We start from the raw sequence: 20259 nt of genomic DNA, 5'->3' as shown, positions 1-20259 counted from the left end.
TTATTCTGTCTGTCTTTCTCCCAGCTTCCTGCATCTGCAAATTAGCGAGACTTGGAAAGCAGGACGGTGTCCTTGGTCTCATTCACAACAAGTGGTATCATCAGGGTGTTTATGAACATTCTTCACATACGAAATCCAAAACATACCAGCTACTGAGAGGAAAAATTAACTCCATCCCTGCCAAAACCAGGACAATTGCTTACTCAAAAACCTACAGAGTTTTATAATGAAAATCCTACATCATTTAAATTTTCAAAATGAGATAAAACAGAAACCACAGTTGGCACTTTTTAAGAGTAAGTAGATACTCAGCAGCACTCTTATGGAGGAGATCTACATGACTTAATAAATGATGAAAATATCATCCTTGTGGAATCTTGAAGATTTCTGTTGTTTTCTATATGGAAACCTTCTCCCCTTGTTGTCCTTTCCTTTTTTTTTTTTTTTGATATTTACTGTTATATTTTGTCTTAAGTCTGTAAGTTCTTTGAAGAAGGGACCAGCTTTGTGCTAGTTTATCACTGCACTGTTTAGCATAAAGGGTTCAGTGTGAAGGCAGCCTTTAGCTTTCATACCACAGCACAAATAACAGACTCATCTCCAGAAACACGCAGTGGGGCTGGACCTGCCAGATGCACCATATTTTAAAGGAAAGTATTCAAACCTGAAAAGAATTTACCATTTCCCTATAGGGTTTTGCACTTAACCAAGATGTGGCAGAATCTGTCTCTCTGTCTTCTGTGGCTGGCATTTCCGCTTGTTGTTTCTGGCATAATTAAATTAAAACTATGTCCCTCAATATTCAGCCCTAAGAAAAATCCTGAAGCAGCAAAATTACTCTGCTTGCTGTCTTAAGCAGGGCTTTTAACTGAGTGCCACATTTCCCTGCCAGATACCATAGTTACCCTGTCTTTGGCCTCAGCTGAAGTACTTGCTGATTTTTTTCATGCATGCTTGCAAGTAGGTCAGCTCCAGCTACTCTAATGCCTTTCCATGTCTCCTCCAGTGCCACATCTCTTACTTTGCTCTTCCCTATGCTGTGTGCTGCCTCCTCAGACCTGTGAAGATTAAATGCATGCTCTGTTACCCGCTTTTTGAATGCTGACATGAGCCTTTATTTATTTGGAGGCAGCACACACTCTCCATCTCTCTGCACAAGTTCAGTGCCAGACTGATGCCAGGGGTCTCAAACGCTTCTGGAATTCACCCTTGGGTCTGGGGACATGTCTCTAACAGCAGACTCTGGGTCACAGTCAGTGTAAGTACGCTGTGACACTAGGGCACTCATTCAGTATAGGGCATGGTGAATAACAGCAGCAGTTATTAAGTACAATTTTCAGAGTAACCTCCATTTACCAGGTCAGGGCCCCAACAAACGAATAAAAATAACACATAGGAAGTAAATGTTTTTGTTTGAAATGTTGAGCTAGTGTCAACCCAGCTTTCTTCCTTTAGTAGATATTGTCATTTAAGAGCATAATCCAATTTCACTTTGGAAAGATGCTCTGAACAAAGAATCTTCTTCAGCAGAGCTGCCTGAGAGGCTTGGAGAGTTGAACTGAGTTTGACTCCATTCTGTTCCTGACAACCAGTCTTCTCTAGCTGCTGCGTGGCAAATGTATACGGTCTACAGCATGGTACCTGGGGACTCCTAATGAAAATACCCAGCCCACTCAAGCTTGTACAAACTTTCTTCAAATTAAAGAGAAAATTATTCTAGGTTGAGGATTGATAATATTACACTTTTTCATGGAAAACATTGCATTTATAGAAAATTCTATGCTCCTGAGAAGTCAAAATTTTACGATGATGATTTTTTTCATGCATGCTTGCAAGTAGGTCAGCTCCAGCTGTCTAATGCCTTTCCATGTCTTTTCCAGTGCCACAGCTCTTACTTTGCTCTTCCCCATGCTGTATGTAGCCACTCAGTATTCAGAAAGAAAAAGTCATAATGCTGCACACTTCTCAGAAACTGTGTAATTTATTTCAACCGGTAAAGATGCACTGGTCATCTGCTTCATTTATTCTGCTGTAAATTCTTTCTGCTCAACAAACACTGCCATATGGAGCCCCATAAAAATGTAGAAAATTCTAGGCTAATATCAAAGCTGTGAACCTCTATTACTTTCCAAAAATTTAGAAATAGCATGATAGATTTTTTCAAGCAAAAATTAAAAATAAAGTAGCCAGACCTTTGAAAGTGTGCACACTTATGGATAATGTGTCACTTTAACCTTACACTTACAGAAATACCAGCCTTCTGGCTTCTCCTCTTTGCGTAAGGAAAATATTCACGGAAAAGGAGGTTCATTTCTCTTACGCATGACTTAGCAGTCCTCTTGGCTTTTAAAGAACTTTCAGGAAAAGCACCCCCAATACAGTCTAAACTTCATATATCATGTAGTAAATAATACTGTTATATCTATCATATTCTACACACATATATTTAGAATTCTGGTCTTTTTCTGTGTTTTGATTGCCATAGGTCTAAGTAAAAAACCCATCTGCTGAAGCCTCTGTATTCTGCCTCTAACTGGAGATAACCATGGTTACAATGCCAAGTGCTAAGCATGAAATTGCAGGCTTTAGATGCAGCAAAAATGATATATTGGTGCTCTGGCATACACAGACACATCTGCACCAGATCCCGTATTTGTGTACTAAGAACAGACTGTTTACAAGATAAGGTGACTGACATTCTTAATTACAGATGTATAACTCTAGATAAAAGAAGATTATTATTTGCATAACCTGATTGCTTACTCAAATATTATACAGTGCTAGAGCTAATAAAAAGTCTTTAATAACTTTGGGACTAAGAGGTAATTTTATTTTTTTTTTTGTGGAAGGCATTGGTATAGTTTTTTGCAAAAGAGATCTCTCCCAGTTTCTTTGTATATGTACATATATATGTGTATATATATACACACATATATATGTATTATATACATACATAATTCTACATTAACTGGATACACATATTCATATATACACGCCCAAACTCTGAGAAAGGATGAAGTACAAGACATACTCGGGCATAGGACTTGAAGCAGAAAGGATACTCAGAATTTTTCTCATCACTTGAGAGAGAGAGATTGTCATGCTGTAATTTAACATAGGCTTGTTATCCTATCACCTATAAATTACATATTTGGATGTGACAATTCTAAAAAAAAAAAAAAAAGCAGGAGAGAGATAGGACCAGGATTGGTTTAGGTTTTTTTTCCCTAATTCTTTCCTGCAGCATTTTGCTAACGAGATACACAGTAAAATTACATCACTCATGCATTATTTAACAAAATGCCCTCTGGAATTTCTACAGCTTAGGCTTAGATGACTCATGAGCTTGAAATCAGGGCAGCTCTAGGCATTTTAGGTTTCAGAACATACAGAAACCATGAACATGTTTTTCTATGTCCATTATTTTTTAATATCTAGATTTTTTTTAACTTGAACTAGCTGGAGAAATGAACGTGTCCTTGGAATGACAGTTGCGGAAAAGTGATCTGAACGTGATGACTGATTTTCCACACGAATATGTGGTGTTCAGGTAAATTCCTGAAAGTTAGATGCAGAAATCTTCACAGTGGCAAAAATCACTATGATTCAATGAGTAAGAAAATTTGACAATTTTAGAGAGAAAATTTGCCCAACTAGACTAGAAAATAACAGTGTCAAAAATGTATGTAACTGTCTTTATAGAGTCAGAAGTTTCCTTATTAATGTCCATCCTCCAAATGTGTGAATATTGTTACCAGCAGATAACAGACAAACAGCAGTGAGTTTGCTACCACTGGCAGCCTCTAAGCCATTGTTTTCCTGTTAGGTACGTTCTCCAGGACAAGCTTGGATGATTTATCAACTAAACTAACTATGAAGAACACATCTGAAGCAAATGGCAAAATTAGATTCCCCTGGCTAGCAGTCTTTAAGTTTGGAATCTAACGAAACTGATGGTAAAATGCAGTGTAACATTCGGTGAGGCCTCTGCCTTATAATCACATCTAGGATGATTCACTCGGAAGCAGGAGGGCAGCTTGATAAAGATTAGTGACACAGGAAGAAAGGAAAAAACGTTTAGAAAATTAAGCAGTACAGATTGCCTTTGCTCCATGCAGTATCAAAGCGCATTTTAGGGTCATGCTTTCCTTCTACAAAGCAGCCCGCAAAAACGTGGTTGATCCTCTACAAGGAGATTTCCTTCTTGCCGTTCTGGTCATTGGGAAAGACTCCTCAAGAAACCACCCAAATCTGAGCTGCCATGAACTGCAGAGGGAGAAGGTCCTCATACAAGCAGGGCCAGGTTCTGCAGGGCACAATTTCTTTCTGCTGTCTGACGTCTGGGTGTGCAGTGGGTGAGGGGAACTGTGCCGCTGGATTCTGCCCGTTAGCTATTATTCATGTTCACTGAGAGGGCAGCAATAAAATCGTCATGAACCGGCTTGACAGTTTGTTCATCCTTCTGCTCAGCTGAGACCGGAAGCGTGTCCTTCAGCTGTGCCCCGAATATTAAATGAAGTGGGGCATGGCATTATAATACATATATACATGCATTTCTAATGTTGGCATCACCATACCCACACAGGAACACCATTTGTGGTATCAGATACTGAGTGAAGCCCTTTGCTTCCAGGCACACTGGAAGCCACTTGATGAACAGACGAAGCTGGTTGCATAGGTGCAGGTCAGATGCTGGCCTCAGGACAGTTCAATCCAGTGATCGCTCCCTCAGCAGGCTGTCTCTATGGCTGCAGCGTTACACAGGGAAGAAAAGAAGTCTTCTCAGGTAACTGAGACCTAAACCAGACAGACCTTTTCTCTTCACAGGCAAACTTGAAGTGAAAAGGGAAGCAGAGAAACCACAGAGAAGCTAGTGTAACATGTTTCTCCTGCTCCAAAGCCCCGCTGACATGGGCAGCCATGAGCTGCATGCTTGGTTTTTGAGTAATCTTCAAAGTCATGGAACACGGCAATTGTGCAACCTAGAAGGCCCCAAAATACACATGCAGGAGTTTTATGGGGATATTTTTCTTCCTGCAAAGAAAAAAAAATAATTCAGTCCTCTCCAGTGATTTCATGTTTACTCACTAAAAGGTCAGTATCTCACATAGCCAGAGGGGTGACAGTGCCAAGGCTTTTGACTGGGTCAGCAGGGAGACACAGCCAGTGACAAGACTCTGTGACACAGCCAGTCTCATGCAGTTCTGTGTTCCTTTAATGAGATAATGCTAAAATGTAGCTGATTTTCCCTTCTAAAGTTCATTACAATCATCACCTTCTTAAACTCTCACCACTTCACTATGTTAGCATTGACTCTGTCTTTATTATAATAAAACCAATGGGACTTTATCCTGCCATTTGTTTGTGTAGGATAGTTCATCTTATTTACCTGGACAGTTGTTTTTCTGGCAGCCTGCTCTTTCAGAGTTTATCCATCCAGCCGGACATTTGTACAGGGTCCAGCTCTCTGACTGAATTGTCATCGCCTTGAGGCATTACTGCAATGTAAACAATACATAATCATTCATCCCACTCAAGGCTAACAAGTGACTGCAAATACAAAATCAATATGACAAACAAAGAAGGAGCAGCGGAGAGTAAAGCTGCAAAGATATATGTAAATGATTGCCAGACTCTTAAACCTCAGTGAGACGCTTTCTTGTGAGGCTCTGAAGTTGTGTGTATATAGGATGACAGAAGGCTGTAGACTCCGGAGCAATAGAAACCCCAGAGTACTGGCAGATCAACAAGAAATAATTAGAGAGAAATATGCAAGTTAAATAAAAAAAAAATCTCCATATTACTCCAAGCTGTGATTATAGAGAGAAATACATATGCTTTCAGAATTTTAAATAGACACATGAAAAGATCTGTTTTCCTATAGTAAATTACCAAAAAATGGAAGCAGTTTCTATCTTCTCACGCTTTTGGAACCTCTGACAGAGTCAGCGACAGACTAGCGACACAACTGAGGGGATACAAAGATGTGGAATTGCTGCCACCCTAGGCTAGCCTAGTCTAACCCCAACACCAAGTACTGGCCAGGGTTCACACTGTACCACAACCTTTCCCAAAGGCTGCAACAGCGCAGTGAGATCACGGAGCAGAGTAGATGAGCTTTTCATGTGATTGTCTCTAAGGAAGACACATTTCTGACAGAGGCAGAACTCGTGCAGCCAGTTCTGCCGTCCCTCTCAGGAAAGCACTGCCTTGGGCACGTCAGATGCAAGCGGCAGGCAGCCAGCCAGCATTTGTTGCATGCAGTGTGTAGAGTAGGACCACATTCAAGAACCGTTTGCCTTCTTTCAGTCCTTCTCCCATAGCTATAGTTTCTGGTATCCGTCTTGATTTCTCAAGCCATTTTACAATGACATAATAGCTACCAGACTCTCAGTAACGCAGGAGTAGGATTTTTCATAAGGATATTCATAGATTTTCTATTAATACAGAAGAAAGCACATTTATTATTCATCAGTATGCATTATCTGCAGATATTGACAAGTAGAAGTTTACCTCAAATTTTTCAATCGCTGTATACCTCAGTATCTGAGCTCTGTCAGTGCCCCTTCCCTCACCCCCTGCAATTCACATCACCCTGTGATGCCCTCACCACTGACAAAGGCCCAGGAATATGAGCAGAGGAATTTGCTAGATTCAGAGACACCTTGGAAGGGAACACACACACTAGGATTATGTGTAGATTGATTCTTAGGAATGGTATTTTAAAGGGACTTAGGTAATACAAATGTCTCAGGGGTTATTCAGAATCTAGCACCTCTGTGGTGACAAAATATACCTTTCTCAGCAAAATTTGAGTGGGATAAACACACAGTCTTTTGGATCACAACTTCGTTTTCTCTTTTTCTCTTGCCATGATTATCTTCCTTTATCACCTCCCCATATTCTGTCTCCTTTTCTGGTTAGCTTGACCCCAAATAGCCCAAAATTTTAGCTCTGTTGCATCTTTCATTTAACATATCTTAAAAGCCACCTATCCTTCTGGTGAGTTCCTTCCTTATACACAATCATCTCACTCCTTGTCCAGCTTGTTGTTCATCGTATTTCCTCTTCCCAGCCTCTTTTCTTCTCAAGAAGCCAGCCAAGGTCCAAGAACCAGAAGATCTCATTTTTCCTCCAACCTATCTGCATCATGTTTTTCACACGTGAACTCCCAGACCTCTTCTCCTCGGGACTGCATGGCTCTGCTCTTATCTCTGCCTTGTTACCCCGTGTGTTGTTAGAGCATTGCATGAGTTGCAGAGGTTGAGACTTAGCTCTTTCACATGCAAATATAAATTACAGGCCCTGAGAGAAAATGGAGTTTTGATAGTATAATACAGTGGATACAAATAATCTATGTCCAATTTCTTGCTGTGGCAAAGGAAGTCTCAGACTTTCCCAGGTTACATGAGCATGTGCTCATCCTAAATGGGAACAGAGTAACCAGACAGGGACGGGAGATGCAGAAGATTGCAAGCAAATTGTCTGTAGTGAAAGAGTGACAAAGGGAAATTTTGAAAGAAAACTATCCTCCTTCTAACAGAGTTAGATTTTTTTTAAAACTGTGTCACAGGACCACTACTCAGTGTTTTTTCTTTTTTTCCCCTTGTCTTTTTTCTTCTACTGCATCCTTAAAATTCACTGGTAATTACAAAGTCTATTTATTGTTTTAATTTCCTTTACACCAAACTCTAGCTATGGAACAAAACATTGCTGGGCAAACACATAACAAAATTACAGTGTCTGTCTTCAGAATTGTAGTAGTTCAGCCCCAATCAGGACCAGACTACGCAGTCTCTCTCTCACTCCCCCCACCCTCCAAGAGAATAGGGGGAGATGATATAAGAAAAACGGCTCGAGGTTTGAGATAAGGACAGGGAAAAATCCTTAAAGTTACCGTCACGGGCAAAACAGACTCGACTTGGGGTAAACTATTCATTTATTTCTAAAACTAGCAGGAGAATGAGACAGGGAACAAGATAACCCCCCCACCACCACTCCCTCTTCCCGGGCTTAACATTATCTCTACTACCTTCCCCCCCGAGCGGTACAGGGGAGAAGACGGAATGGGGCTCACAGTCAGTTCATCACGCGTTGTTTTACACCGCTGTGTCATCGTCAGGGAAAGAACTCCTCGCATTCCTCCTCTGCTCCAGCGTGGGGTCCCTCCCACGGGCCACAGTCCTTTGTGAAACCGCTCCGGCGTGGGTCATCTCTTCCACCGGTGCAGTCCCTCCAGAACAGCTGCCCCAGCGGGCCCTCCATGGGCCACAGCTGCCTTCAGGCCTCCACCTGTTCTGGCGTGGGGTCCTCCACGGGCTGCAGGTGGATCTCTGCCCCTCCGTGGACCTCCGTGGGCTGCAGGGGGACAACCTGCTCCACCAGAGTCATCACCACAGGCTGCAGGGGAATCTTGGCCAGGAGCCGTATTACTCCTCCCCCTCCTTCTTCACTGACCTTGGCGTCTGCAGCTGTTCCTCACAACAGGCTGGCAGACGCCTCTCAGGATCCTTTTTACATCTTATTCACTTCTCATCTCCCCTCCACTTCTTGCAGCCAGGCCAGGCCGAGTCGGGCCCAGTTGGCTGCCCAGCAGAAGGCCAGAGGGTGAGGCCTGCAAGGCCCATGAGGCCCGCGCCTCCCCCTCTCTGCCTCCACTCAGCTGCTTCACATCTTCTCTACTTTTTTTTTCCTGTTTTCCCCTTTTTAAATAAGTTATCGCAGAGGTGTTATCACGGGATAATACAGGGATAGGGGATATACGGGCGTTATCACTGCTACCAATCAGCTCGGCCTTGGCCAGCAGCAGGTCCACCCTTGGCCCGGCTGAGTCCACTGAAAAAAAGGGGAGCAACTTCCAGCAGTTTCCTACAGAAGCTACCACCTTAGGCCCCTCCTAACTAAACAAAACCAGAACAAGAATCTTATAATTTTCTGCAAGTTTCAAAGAAAAAAAAAGCCATTAGATACCAAAAAAGCAACACATCTGCCATCAATACTGTAAGCAAAAGTCTCAGCCCAGAAGAAGACACTTTTTTTTACAATATTTTCCAGAGCATCACTACCAGGTAACATTTAAAGAGACATTTAAAGGAGAACTTCTTTACCTATATTTATAAGGAGTTATTTCAAATGATAAGTGAAACAGGAGACAGCAGAAAAATGCTTGTCTGAAAATGTAACTAGTCAATGACCGTAGCTGATATCCTAGGCCAGTGAAAGGTAGGGGCTGACCTCCCAGTACTGCCTAGGAGATGATAGATTGGATGTGGATAGGCCATGAAGTCTTTTGGATTTGAGGATTCATGTCACATCCATCAACTACCATTAAAACATGTTCCCTCTTCAGCTCTGTCTGCTTCATCATTTATACTGTTGTATCTGTTTAAATTAGTTTGTTAGCTCCTACGGATCCTTCAACATGTTTGCAAAGCTTTATGGACACATTTGATATAATATGAATTATAAATAATAATAAAATGCCAAGCTGTTTAATTTTTTATCACTGTAAAGTGCTTCCTTCAGGTCATATTATGAGTAACTCCATTCCACAATGCTTAATCCTGATTGTATAGGAAATAAATACATAAATATATTACTTGGAATAATTTTCAGCTGGGAAAATTATCAACATGACTAAAAGCAGTAAATTGAAATTTTCTGACGTTCACAGTTCTGAGATGTGTTTCTTAAAAACTTACTTATTTTTCTAAAAAAAAGAATTTTAAAATCTCACAAAATTCTTTTCTTGATCCCAGTTATATTTGCATGTCTTTGTGGAAAAATAGGTAGAAAAGTAATTTTTCCTTCACTGAAGGAAGAAACTGTTTGGCTTGCTTTATGTATTCAATTATTATTCTGCATTTATGAAGTGTTCTGTTGCAAGTGTCCCTTCAGAACACACAGGGTTTTTAAATGCAATCGATATCCAGGTTTTCCATTTTTTATTTATGTGAAAAAGGTTTCACCATTTTTTTGTATTTTTATTGTTTAAGGGGCATCTATTGCCACTGACTTTTCAACAAAGTTCACAATTAATTTTAGCAGAGTTTTTCTGTTTGATCAGTGGTAGACTATGGCCAGGAGCCAGATATAGATTTTGGCAGGAAGCAACTGAGCCAATTTATTGTTTCCTCATGGTCAAGTTGTGCTGTGGAACTTCACAACCTCTACTGTTAAACCAGTTCATCCTGAAAGAAGGATTTGTCCTCCTTCATGAAATGAATCAGAACCATTTGGAGTAAATGGTTATGACAAGGTGATTTTTCCTGCCCTCTCCTTAAACATGAGGTTTCACATGCATGTTCCCATTCTGTTTATACTTTTCCTCTTCCATTTCCTCCAGCAAAGCATTCATCATGTCCAAAAGAGTGTGGAGTCCTCTTCCATAGTTCAATGAATTAGAGAAACACTGGACAACATTGCCTTTTATGTGTTAAACCTTCTTGCACCACACAAGTTTTATAAGGATTTATCCTAAGCAGAATTAAGATAATCTATAAGGAAGTTTTTATACTCTTAAAAAACAAAGGAAGCCCCACAACAGTTATCTGGTTAAGCAAGGAAAACTCAGAAATCTAGCTGGCCAAATTTCCATCGGATGTACAAAACAGGATGGGTAGAAGAAAAAAAAAATTATGTCCAAGACTTTGTTTCCTAGCTCCCTTCACAGCAAGTAAGTGCTTGTTCATCATAAAATGTTGTTCTGAATTCAGTTATAGAATTGAAAGGCTTTTTGTCCCTTAAAATAGTAGACTCAGCTTTTTTTCTCTTTTCTTCTTAGTACACTGTAGTGGACCTTATACCTATCACACAGGTACATTGATTATAAACAAATCAAAAGATTGCAGTTTTTATGGGGAAATATTTGCTAACCAATCAACACAGACTTTCAGATTTATGATTCTGTTTTATACAGTAACAGAATTTTAATGTTTGGGTTATGTAGATTCCTCTATTGGTACTACTTATTGTACATTAAAGTCAACTAACAGGACTGTTTTTTTCAAATATAGACACAAAAAGGTTCATGACAAATTAGAAGAAGTCGGCAAAGTTTTGTTTCCTTTGATCTGCTCTGATTGGAAGGCTTTTGTGAATAGTATTCAATCAATATATTGACTAAAATACATTAACATAATATTCAAGAAGCATGTGTTATTCAAGTTGGTACATAGTTAAACCCAAATTATTACAAAAAATAAAAAATCTTGGACTTCTAGTAACTCATTTTAAAGCAATCATCTTATCTACTGGGAAAATTTTAAATTTCATTCACTAATTTCCTAAGATTATTACACATATATGACTATGGGAGGATTGTTCATTTTTTTAAAAAAATCTATTCTCTGCAGCATGTCTAAATATTTTGAACAGTGCCAAAAACGTACTTTAATCCTCAGTAACTTGATGTTTAATTTTCATCTCGCTTACAATGACGTAAATCAAGATAAAATCAAGTGTAGTCAGAATTAAATTACAGACAAGCATACATTATGTGTCAAGGTCATCTAGAAGCCTATCAAAAAAAGAAACCTCCAAGTGATTGTCCAAGATTCTTTGAAAAAAAACTTAATAGAAATATTTCAAAGATATGTATTCCTCTGGATTTTTACACTCCCCTATATTTAGACAAGTTTAGACTTATACTAAAAGAGCTTGGAACATTTTCTCTAATAAATATATATATATGTATATAAATAAAAGATGATAATGTTATCTCTGTTCTTGTTTAGGTCAATCAATGCCAAAAGTGACCAAAGCAGACTGTCAGACAATCTAGGTTGTCTCAGCTAATACATATACTGCAAGCATGAAACACTGCATGCAGACCTTTGAGAAGTGCAGATGAAAGTTATCTAAACTGCAGACCAATAGGATCAGCAGCAGCACTCTTGCTGGCCTTCAAAATGTAAAGAATAGCCTGCAATAATAAAATATGTGAGTATAGACTATAGGGATTGATTTGCCACATAGCTTTTGCTTGACTGTTCCGCCAAGAATTATTAGGTGCTCCTCCTTCATCCAAAAAATTAATGTACACACAGCATGGGCTTGTTTGCAGGTATAAACATGCATCTTTCTGAGGAGTGTCCCATGGTGCTCTGTCCTGGTGGCACACCAATGCGTTGTGGGATGCTCAGTTAGCATACTGCTTGCATTCCTAGCAGAGCCTTCTTCAAACCTCTAGAATGAAGTGATTTATTTCCAAGACCCGCCTCTTTCTGAGAACACAGAAAAGAGTGATCCATCCTCTAATGCTGACAGTCATTGATCCATGCAAGGTACATACCTGATGTTTCAACACTGGCCACTCTCCTTTTGGTGGCACATTCTGGCAGATATGAAGGAACCCCAAAATGAAAGGCCCATTGCAATGAACATTTTTGTGAGGCTAAAGGAAAAGAATGGCATGACGCAGGAGAGCTTGCAGTGGACAGAGTAGCAATTGTCTTTATGCCTCTCCAGGAAAATCAGGCTGAGACAGGGCTCCAGGAAGCAAAGGAAAGAGGTATTCAGAAAGGCTAAAGACAGATCAGAAATTATCTGAAGATAAGCGCTGCAATAAGTTGAAAGAACAGACAAACTGTAATGTCTGTGTATTCATCATTCTGTTTTGGGAAACCAACTCCTACCAAGCATTCTGAGCATGACTTTTTTTTATGTCTCCCTGTTATAGATAAATCTGGCCAGAGCTACAACTGGCATAAATCAGCTTGATTTCAATGGAGAAATACCAAATTTCAACAAGTGAGGATCTGGCCCCATGGAAATATTGTATGTCCCTTTTGTGGCATTCTGCTGGTGCTGAAATCAATACTTCATTTATCTTCTGTCCCTCGTACAATACCACTCCTGCTGTAATTCTGTTCCTTTGAGCCACTGGACGTAGCAGTATTATGCAACTGAGGCATACTTTCATTAGCCAGAGAGCACTCATTTTTCAAAGCAGTTCTCCAAAAGCTTTTATTTGTTCCACCTTCCACTTAATATTCTGCCGGTTTCCTCTTACAAGCAAGTTGGTCCCATTAAGGGTAGCAGAGGTCTGAGACCTGACCCTGCTCTATTCCCTAGCTGACACATCTTCATTTTCACACGCAGGGTGTCTAATTTCAAACAGCTGTTTATCCATTCCCGTGTCCTACCCTGTGTCACTGTTTCAACAGGCAAAGTCAAATGCTGTCACTTATCCTTCCCATTAATTCTGTACTAATCAGAAAGGGGATATGCACAGGCTTCAGTTTGCCAATAAATAAAAAGCAAAGTCAATCACATATAAAAAAATAATGAATAAAGTTTAAAACTAGGAGCACACTTACTCCTTGGCCTACACTGATACCACTGATGATGATAGTGGGCACAGAATTCAGTAAAGACAAGTGGGAAGACAAAAGACCTAAGTAAATATTAGTACAGTTAAAAGCATAGGGACGAATTAACAAAGGAACTGACAGTATATACTAATGGGGGAACTGATAATCTATCATTCATCCCAAGAAAAGTATCCCTACTACCTGCTTTTGAAAGACACTTCAGCACTGAGTAAAGAATTATCTCTAATAGCTCACTTAAAATCTCCAACATTCATACTAGTCAGTATAAATAACATCCTTTGTTGTTACTAAAGATCTTGGATATTCTGTGCTAAAAAAAAAAAAATTTGCAGCAGTCTCAAAATCTAATTTTTTTGTGTTATCTGTTTCCCTACAGTCCACATACCAAGAACTATTATGAAATATTTCCCTTCCCTGTAACTCCTAGTTATTCTATGCCTGCATCTTTCCAAGGCCAAGCATCCTAAATTCATTGGGAAGTTGCTGTTGATTCTGTTCTAGCTTATGGACTTTAGCACATGCTGGAGAATGCATTTAATCTGGACCATGCTTTAGCATGAATATGATTTGAATGTATATGCTTTGCCCTTTCAAGATCTGAAGGTTTTGCTATTCTTTTTTTTTTAAATTTCTTTTTAAAAGCACAGTTTAAAATATTCATTCTTTGCCTATGCACACAATATTCATAAACGGAGGTGTTCAAAGTGCACTCTGAAGAAAAAAAAAGCTAAAAACATGTTTTTGGAGCAATAAAACTGCTGTTCATATTATTTGATTAATAGTCTCAGGCAGAAAATAGAGGGATTGGAAGATGAAAAAAACAAAATATTTCATTTCAGTTTTGACAAATAGAAATATATAGGTGCATTTTAAAAAGAAAATAAGGATTGAGTATGTTCAGTAGACCCCAAGAAATTTTATATATATACATTTCTGAAAGGCCACTGAACCAAAAGATCTATTATTTGCACAAGTCTACTCATGAATACTAAGTGCCAAATCTTCCTTTTTATTTCACCCTTTCTTTCCTTCAAATGCTTGAAGTAAGATATCTTCTTGGGTGTGTCTGTCAATCTTTCTATATGAAAATACTTCTGCCTGATATATTCAAGTATCTGCTATTTTTCTTGCTGCTATACACTGAGGATTTCATAAACAGGACTTTCAACCAGCACTGCTACTCTAGACAAAGAGACTGCCATGGACATCAGATATCCTCATTTGTATTATGCAGCCAAGTGATGTTTTAGGATTTTTAACAACATTATATAGCCTTTTTGAAACTCAGAACAAATACATTTTGGAATGAGATTTGATAGATTTGTTGTCCATGTGAGCTGTAAGTCAAACCTAGTATTCAAAAAGGCTACATAAACACGGTTTTGCCCTACTGAAATGCCTAAGGCAAATGCTTAAGGCTTAATAGTTGGTAAAGCATTGCTCTCACTTTGTATTCACCAGCTTTGCAGTTTCCATGAGGTAGTCAGTCACTAATTTAGATTTCCTGGAATTGCACACATTTGAGGACAGATCCAGGCAATCCCTTGAGGGAATCCATTGCCCACAAAAAGTGCACCACTGAGCTATGCATCATTGATGGGTGATTCTGTTTATTCCATAGAGAGAAAATGTCTGAAATCACCCAAATTTTCTTAACTTTGCATTAAAGCACTCATTTGTTAGAACTCATAAAAGGCATGGTATAGAAGAGACAAGGCCTTCATTTGCTTTTTTGCATTTGAGAGTCCTTTGAGAGAGTCTACTGAGCAGTAGTAGTGTATTTGATAGATAATGTGGCTTTTTGATTTTGTTAGCTTCAACATGTTCAAAGGAATCTCCGATATTAAGATGTTACCTGCAATTATACTAGCAACATCAAATACTTTGTATCACTAATATTCTCCTGGTTTGGAAAAAAATACCAAAAACCACTTATACTTACTTTTTTGTCCTATCAATGAGACAATTAAGGGGTTTTTCTTCAAATTTTACCTGCTAAATACTTCTTTGTCCTTAAATTTTTGCTTTCATGTACCTAGTGAAATCTATCAATTCATAAAATACAATGTAATAAGCCATTTTTTTCAGTTTACTTTTTTTCTTTTTTTTTGTGCTAGCACACAGAGTAAGAACAAAATTCTTAATATTCAGGGTAAATCCACCACAGTCAAGCCAAAAGCATGGAGTTCAAGCATAAAGTATCAAGTACTTCAAGTGTTCTATTCCATGCTCAGAATAAGACATACATAGCAAATATCTGGCAACATGCAAATAGTAATGAGGAAATCAAGTCAACTTATGATTAGCTTCCTGACAGTTGGCAGAGAGGCAAGTTGAATGTTTATGTTCCCTCATATTTAACAGGCTTGTCTGTGACTTTCAGTTTGATAAGTTAGAGGGAAATCTGACACCTATTACCTCAGAAGAATAAAACTCAAAAGATTTTGGAGCTGCCTGGTGCTTTTATGTAGCCTGCACTTCGAGGGATTTCCATCTCCCCAGTGAATATGAATTTTTTCACCCCTCCTTCAGGTCAGCACTGACTCTTCAGAAGAGCTTTGTTGTATGCTATAGAAAATCTTCACAATTCTGTGTCAGAACTTCAGGGGAAAGGCTGTAAAAGGATGTTATGCTAAGAAGATCCTTCAAATTACTTGCTCAGGAAGAAAAGCTCAAGTGAAGTGAAGGTTCAATCAGAAATGAGTATGAACGCAGTTCAAGTGGAAATAGAAAACAGAGACATTTTAAATTGCCAGTTAATTGGGAAAGTCAAAAGAATTTTCCTAGCATTATTTAAAGAACATCTGTTGTCCCTAGTTAGTTTAGATACGCCAGAATAACAATGTGTTTTCGCTGCACTTGACCCCAGTCCAGGTGGCGTTTGCAGACTGTTTACAGGAGAGAAAAAGAAACTGTCTTGGCAAGGATTCGGCATGTGGAGGTTTAAAGACTTAAAGCACAGGAACAGAGAGGTCTTTTGACCTTGAGATACCAAATACAAAGCAGGGAAGATAAACAGAACACTACAAGAGGTTTCCACTAAAGGTTTTATGCTAGCTGAGGCATTCAGGAATTGAATTTGGCTGAAAAAGGCTGAAAATAGGCTTCTCATTCTTATGGTTAATTCTAGTCTGGACAGGCTGAAGAGTACTGCTTGTGCAGTTTGGTTTAGGACTGACGCAAAGCTGCACTGTACACAGCAGCAAAACGAGTGCACACATAGCATTTATGAACTGGTTCACTCTCCACACCACTAGCAATGAGAACTGAGCAGAGTGATCAACAAATATTATCACCTGCCCCTTTTTCAGGGGCCTGGGGGTCACTGTAACAGTATTTATGTAATTGTGACTAAGGTACTGGATACAGGTGAAAAATTCTGGTGAACGATCCTAGCTGAAGCAGGGGAGACTGTCCGTGCTTTTTCTACAATCTGGCACCTGGGAACAGTCTGATGGACTGCTTTGTCTGTACCTTGTGAGGCTGAGAATTTGTAAGAGGTTAGCACAACATTGAGGAGACTGTCACATTGTAGAGTAAGTCGCATACCTTTCCCCAGAGCAGAATAAAGAGCCCGTAACTGAATTTTGAAGGTTGCAGCAGACAGCGTGGTGAGGGACGTGACAACAAAAGTAAAACATATGTGGACTAAGAGGCCACTAAACTTGCTTGCAATTGCAACAAGCCTGTACCCGTGGGTGAGAATAGGGATGAGGCTAAAGACAACTCCCTTTAAATAGGTCATAAAGAGTGAAAAGGGCATGATAACCTATACTGCACAAGTTACTGCCAGATTGCTCCCAAATGAATGAAGTTAATAAAGTTTTAGGCTAATTAAACCATATCCCCTGTGCTTTGTCATTCTTTCTGCATGTCCAGCACAATGAATAATTTAAAATGAGACTGCAAAATATAGCTGTTTAACTAGCCTTTTAATCCTTTCTCAAATTACTAGCACCAGTAGCTTTTTCATTTCTCTTTATTTCCCTTCTAGCATTATTTAAAGGACATTTGTGATTTCCAGGTAGGTTTGCAGCTGATGGCCAAATGGGACTGTTTTTTCAGCTAATACAATATTCGTATCTTTTCCTAGTAGTCCATCTTTTGATATGTGTAATCAGCAGGATGGTCATCAGGGACCATATTTGAAGGAATGCTATTCCAATATATATATCTCAAGCTATATTTAGGCATGTTGATTTTATATCCTGTGTAGAATTCCCACCACTCATCTTACATGCTTCTCTTTCTAATGGGACAACCAGATGCACTAAATGAACATAAAAGTCATCCATCTTACTGAAAATGTAGTTTAAAGATGGAGATATTTAAGCAGATTTAATGTCCAGGAGGAAGGACTGTACATAGAACTCTCCTTTTTTTCTCCAGAACCTATATAATGCAGATAACAGCAGTGAAAACTCCATGTCTGCAGAGAGTTGAGACAGAAAGTTTAGTGTCTATGAAGTTGTTTTTAACCTGCAGCCCAGAGACCTCTACCAGACTGTGAACAATTTTTAATGAGTCCATGAAGGGTAAGCACAGAAGAGAAAGTTACTATTGTTAGGAGGTTTCAATTCAGTCCACAGATCTGTACTTCAGCTGGAAAGTGTTTGGGGATCTGCAAACCCAGAAAATAAAAAAAGATCTGCTCTAGGCCAACTTAGTGTGTCACTTGGTTGCCAGGATGATCAATCATCAGGTGATGCTGATGACTGCTGTTGAAATATGGACACATCCTCTGAGAAAAAGACGGAGCCCACTGATCCATCTCGTCTGCAGCACAAAATTACTACTGGTTCAGAATAATCACTGTCATTGTTATCAGCCATTATGAATATGAATTAATCTGAGATAGAGGAAATAATATTAGCTTCATTACTACCAATAATAAAACACAGAACAGAAGAACAAAATCCAAACTAGGACATGATATTATGTTTAATATTATGTAGAATGTCTGGGAACAAAAATCCAAATTTTTAGAGCACTGTCCAGGTGATTTAACTAACGGTTATTCCTTCTCTTCTTGCAGTGTGTTTTCTGATTTTGAAGGACTACACGGGCCTAAAAGGTCAAAGGTTTAAAATGACCATACGACAGTACAGCATTAGATTGTTGAATAATACTCAACTAATGAATACAGAGGCTTTAGAGTACTTGTTTATCAAGAATTTGCTTTTAATACTCTTATTACCTTATTTTTACTGTAAAGAGTTTTTAGAAAGAAAATTTCCTGCTTGATCAATTTACAGAAATACTATTCTTTGTTGAAAAAAAAAAAAAGAAATTCATTTCATTATTTCTAGAAGGAAGAACAAGAAAAACAGACACAGAAGAGGAAAGAAAAAAAGAAAAAAAATGTTTTCACTTGAAGCTGCAGACTCCTACTTGCAAATTCACTGCTGGAGAAAGGCAAACACATCATACAGCCTTATCAGTCCCTTCAAGACCTGGCAGAAGACAGAGTCAGGTTCTTTAAGTCAGTGCTGTTAGCTGCCCTTCTGGTCACGGGTCACAGTACTGTTACAAAAGATGAAATCTTAGCTAGTTAAATCAGTCTCTGTATTTAAACAGGAGGCAAAAGAATAAAATAAGAAAGAGGGAAACAACCCTGAAAAGGCAAAGGAAGCATGAGAGAATTGTGAAAAGAAAAAATAAATCCTCTTTTTGTTCTTGTTGTTCATAATTAAGTCTAATTAGAACCTTACAATTGATTTAGATTGATTTCTAGCCCTACCTTCATTTTGAACAGCAGTTGTAATGTTACCTCAGGCTCTGGATGACATTAGGAGGCACAGTTTTTTTTTCCATTTGTTACATTAACTTGTTTGTACTGCAGAAAATTTGGATTGCAAGATTCTGCGTAATTTGTGTGGCATTTGTGACTGTTTACGGCTTATACAAAATAAATACATAAATAAAATGGGGAGGTTAGTATCCTTCAAACAAGACTCTCCTTTACCAAATAGAACATGGATGCTATGGAAAAGTTGTGGGTGATCATGCAGTGAAACCCAACCAGACTTCTGGGGTTGTGTGCTTGTGCTGAATCTGAGCTGCCATGATCCCAGCCCCACAATGGGTCTCCCAGCACTCCTCAGGCTCTTCTTATCTCAGGATCCTGGCCTAAACACCCTATTTCTCCTAGCTGCCTGTCTTAACATACTCACTTGGGCAATCCTAAGTCTATTTGTCCCGGGTCTCTTCCTCAACTGTCACATTTTGCCCCTTCTATTTCTTTGGTCCAGCTTCACACCTACACTCCCTGGCCATTTTCATGCCAGCCCAATATACCTTAGCAGAACTCCACATTCCAAAATCTACATCTCTGTCCTCAGTCCCTGGCCCGGTAGATTTTTAGGGGAAGCAAAAGACTCGTATCTCATCTCTCACAGTGTTTCCTTCTGGTTCTTCTTCGTCTCTTCCTGCTCCTTCAAATGAAAGATATTTGAGTATTTCAAAGAAAAGCTTATTAATCATATGGACAAAACAACTTCTTTTCCTCTAGCATCATTCTCAGAAAAGCTTGAAATATTACAATGCAAAGATTGAGCTAGAGGCAGAAATTGGCATGGAAAAATTCATCACAAACAGATAGAGTCTGTCTGAGTTACTTATAACTGGAAAAAAAAGGCATGTATCAAGGAGAATGCTTGGCATCCTCAGTAATAGGCAGTGTTACTTAGTTTTTCCTAAAATATGAATGCTCCTGACAAAGAAAGAAAAAAATGGTAAAAGATAGCTAAGAAATAAAAAAAAAAAATGGTAAAAGGTAGCTAAGAAATTCTAAAGATGTTGGCATACAAATGCAGAGGGAGAGAGATTGAAAACAGCAGCTGCTATACATTATTATGTAAAGCCACTTTTACAATATTGGATGTACAAAAGAAAAAAAAACACCTGTGATTATTTGCAAGCCTGC

Source organism: Chlamydotis macqueenii, chromosome 2 (assembly GCF_036417535.1).
Source record: "Chlamydotis macqueenii isolate bChlMac1 chromosome 2, bChlMac1.mat, whole genome shotgun sequence".
Classification (NCBI taxonomy): Eukaryota; Metazoa; Chordata; class Aves; order Otidiformes; family Otididae; genus Chlamydotis; species Chlamydotis macqueenii.
Note: the sequence above shows the minus strand (reverse complement) of the source record.